Source organism: Zootermopsis nevadensis, unplaced genomic scaffold (assembly GCF_977971745.1).
Source record: "Zootermopsis nevadensis isolate Lab colony 2312 unplaced genomic scaffold, Znev_1.0 Znev_ptg000024l, whole genome shotgun sequence".
Taxonomy (NCBI): domain Eukaryota; kingdom Metazoa; phylum Arthropoda; class Insecta; order Blattodea; family Termopsidae; genus Zootermopsis; species Zootermopsis nevadensis.
Genome location: NW_028259156.1, coordinates 5,326,468 through 5,330,870, shown reverse-complemented (window position 1 = coordinate 5,330,870; position 4,403 = coordinate 5,326,468).

The window sequence follows — 4,403 nt, the reverse complement described above, 5'->3', positions numbered from 1 at the left end:
CATATTTAACCTTATGAACGAACTTAATATTTCCGTTCAGGGGTCTTGTACGAATATTTTTACACTAAGAAATAAAATAGATGCGTTCAAAATGAAGCTGACTCTTTGGGATAGTCGCGTCCAAGAGGAAGATATAGAAATGTTTCCACTTTTGGGAGAATTTTTGAATGCTGCTGATATCAACCAGAAAGTCATATTCAACATAATAAGCCAACATTTAAGAGCGTTAGCTGTAAACTTTAATAATTATTTTCCTGAAAATGAATATCCACGTAAAGGTAACCTCTGGATTAATAATCCCTTTTTGGAAGATATAAAATCATGCGCACTTGATCTTCGTGAGAAAGAAAAACTTATCGAGTTGTCTGCTGATGTCACTCTGGTGTCCAGACATAAAATGCAATCATTGCCTCAATTTTGGATATCCCTCGATAAAGAATATCCATCTCTGAGTTATAAAGCTATCAAATTGTTGGGCGTTTTTTCGACTTCCTATTTGTGTGAAAAGACTTTTTCAGCTATGTCAGTAATAAAAACCAAACAGAGAAATCGAATTGATGTTAATGCAGCGCTTCGTCTCTCAGAAACAACGCTGCATCCACGTATATCAAATTTGCTTACAAAGAAGCAGCAGCAGATGTTGCACTAACCAACAATTGTAATTTTATAACATTAAATTTAATAAATAAAATTCTATCTACATTGGTTTTTATTTCTGGCTGACGCCGGGCCACGGGTGTTAAAAGGTTGAAGACCACTGGTCTAGGCAACACGGAGTTTTCCTCCGGGGGCTTCCCCGGTTTCTCCGTGGCATCCCAACAATTACTCCATTCACACACAGAAGAAGGCAATGGCAAACCACTTCTGGATCATCTGCCAAGAACGTATATGAACAGGTCCCAGTCCGAGAAAAGGATGGAAGAATCCTGTTCATATGGACCTGTCGTCAGACAGAACACTAAATAAATAAATATATGATGGCCACGGTGGTCTAGCGGTTAGAACGCTGGTCTTGTAATCCTGGGGTCTCGGGATCGATTCCCGGCGGTGCCCGAATTTATAACTTGTGTTGGGCAAGGCCGTGGTATAGGCAACAGACTGAAGAGCACAGGGGAGACGAGTCTGCCCTGCACAACTCCGGCCCGCATGGCACGACGTGTGGACGTGGCCGATTGGAAGGACGTTTGGAATGTCCGGCCAGCGAGGTAGGATGAGATGGTTTTCACCGGGTACGACGGGAATTTGAGGACGGTCAGCTTGTTGAAGAGGCTTTCGACCCAGACTGTATCAAAGGCTTTGGCCACATCCAGAAAAGCCGCGCCGGTTAGCCGCCTCTCGTCAAAGTTCCTGTTGACCCTTTTAACGAGAGGAGCCAGCTACATCGTCGTGCTATGTCTGGGTCGAAACCCAAACTGCTCGTGTAGGATCCTAGTTAACAGGATCCTCTCACAGAGCTCGCCGACCGTGTCAAGGAGACTGATGGGTCTGTAGGAAGAACGGACCAACCAAAACCAACCAAAGAAGCTAACTGAGGGCGGAGGCCTGCGCAAGCGCAAGCATCGTCCCTACCTAGGTGAAACCATTCCTGCGCACAAGACGCATTGCTGGAAATGGTAAACGGTCTTAGTATAAAAAACGGAAATTTTGCTAACGCTAACGGGGTTTCGTCGTGGCGGGAGCCTCGACCATTCAAACTGGGATCTGTTGCTGCTGATGGGAGGTTATCCCGTCAGGCAAGTTGTCCAAAGGAATTTGGTTGGTTGGATCTCTGGGGTTTGAACCCAGAGAGGGAGTGGCCGTTTCGGCTGAAGGCCTCTGCGGCATGGGGGGAAGATCACTTCAGCTGATGGCCTCCATGATCGGGGGGGAGGGTGGCGGGCCGTGCCCCTATTAAGTTATACCCTGGCATTCGCCTTACAACTGAGGAAAGCACGGAAAACCTCAGTCAGGGTAGCCGAGTAGTCTAACCACTCGTTGTGCCCACTTGGCCATCTTTTGGGGACGGCCTCGGCTGGCCTGCTGAGCGGTGGCAAACGTAGTTCGCGAACCTCAAGGCCCGACCCGACGTGAGGTGCGTCTTGTTCAGGAGGCAAACATCGACTCCGTAGTCGCCGAGGAACTGCTCCAGCTCCAGCTTCCTGTCGCGAACACCGTCGGCGTTCCAGTAAGCCAGCCGCAAGGCCTTGCTACCGTGTCCTCTAGGCCGTGCAGTCATTGTCGGCCATGAAGAGGAGAACGGTTTGGAGGAGGGCTCGCGGACGAGACCCCTCGGGTGGGAGTGAATGGATCGCGGCGAGGAGACGGCGTGTCAACTCGATGCAGACCCGTGGCGAGAGGGTTTCCAGGACATCTGAGATGTCCTGGAGCGGTGACTGACCCTTGGGTTGGGTGGGGTCAGTCTTCTTGTGAGCAGGTGCAGTGGGATTTGCCACCGGCGCCACAGGACGAGCGGGCTTGGCACGGCCGCCCTTGGGGACAGTCTGCCGCTCAGTCCGTGCAATGGCGCCAGATGGCGTTGGGGCGGCGGGGTTCTTCATAGCCGCAGCCTTGACGACGCGGCCACCACGGACCACGTGGTTCCACCCAGGGCCCAAGTTCTCCTGCTCGAGGGAAGGCGTAGCTGGCGCCGATTTGGGCGCTGGCAGGCGCGTGGAGACGCCGTCCTTTCGGCCGCGATCCCCTTTCGCACGCTGTGCAGCGGCCGCCTTGGCTTCCTTCCACTTACTGCAACCTCTATAGTTCGCAGTGTGGTTGCCCCCGCAGCTGCAGCACTTAAGCTGCTGCTTGGGGGTGGCACACGACCCGGATGGGTGAGCGTCCCCGCAGGCCACGCACCTGGGTGCATAACCGCAGTTCCGCTGCTTGTGCCCGAAGCGTTGGCACCGTTTACACTGCATGGGCCCCTTCGGTGCAACATATGTTTCTACCTTGACCCGCAGACCGCAGATCTCAGTAAGGGAACGCACTTTCGCCACGTCGGGGCCTCGTGCTACCGACACTATAAAGTGTGGCGTAAGGGGACGGTCACCGTCCTGGTCCATGGCCCGGCGCCTCGATCGCAGTTGCATGACCCCCTGCACAGCAATGTGCATGGCGGCCAGCTCCTCGCGTATCTCGGCCTCGGGCATGCGCACGTCCAGGTTTTTTATCACCAGGCGCACGCACCGATCCTCGGGGAGGGAGAATGTGTGAAAACTCACACCCTCGCCCTCACCGAGGGACCGCAGGACCCTGACGGTGGCCCGGAACCCGTCGGCGGTCTCAGGCACAAGAGTCAGGAGGTCTCCCTTCATCTGCGCCACGATCCCGCAGGCCGACTCCGCGCGAATCCTATGCAGGAAGCCGCGTACGTCCTTCACCCCAGAGACGTACACCGGGGTTTTGTTACGGCGCTCCCCCGGAGCCGTTTTGTCCACTTGAGCGTGGGAAGAAGAAGCGGCCTCAGATGACACGCCAGTGAGCGGCCCGGACAGGTCCCCGGAAACCTCCATCGAGGAAGCGGGTCCCGGCTGGGAGCCGGGTCCCTTGGCTGAGGGCTGCACTGTCCCGCTTGGCGGTTTCAGCGCGGCGGTGTGAGCGGGGGAAGGTCCGCGGGACGACTTCACGTCCCTCACTCCTTTAACCTCTTGCGAGGCCCCGGTGTACGCCGCGCTGACCTCAGCATAGCTGCCGAGTTGACGGCCACGCGAGGTGGCTTGTTCGCTCGTGGAAGCGGTGGTGGATGATGCTGCTACCGACGGGCCATCGGGCCGATGAACTTTTGCCGGTGCCGGCAGAGGAGGGGACTCGGCTCCGGACAGTGGCCCGGGCGCCGGGCGCCTGGATGCGGGTTCCAACGAACCGCCCGAGTTGGACAAGTCCAACTCGTTGGCTTTCCTCTTGCCAGCGTTGGCTCGAGTAGGCCCTCCGACCACGGCTGTAGCTGCTGTTGCTGCTGTAGTTACTGCTGCTGCTGCTGCTGCCCGCTGTCTCTTCTTTTCCGCGTCCAGGATCTGCTTCTGGACCTGCTGGAACAGCTCAGGGAGGTGGGCCTTCAGAAAGGCCAGCTCACCTCCTTCCATGCCTCTCCAGTCAATCACTCACTCACAAAACATCAAAAAATTCAGAATCTCTCTCGAGTCACTCTCAACCACTCAATGACACTGTCACGAAATTGTTGATGATTCACAGAAGATAAATACACGAGTTATTTTCGAAGGTTTTCACAAACATTTTAAGCACAAAATTATCTCACCACACCGAGTGACTCATGCCATAAGGCTCTTTTCTCGCTTCTTATATATGCAGTATAATAGCCTGAATGAACCTTATTGCACTCCATTCCTTTACCTCAGGAACTAATTGTTACGTCATCTGTTTACTCGGCATTGTTGTGAATCATTATTGCCGTCAACAATCCGCTT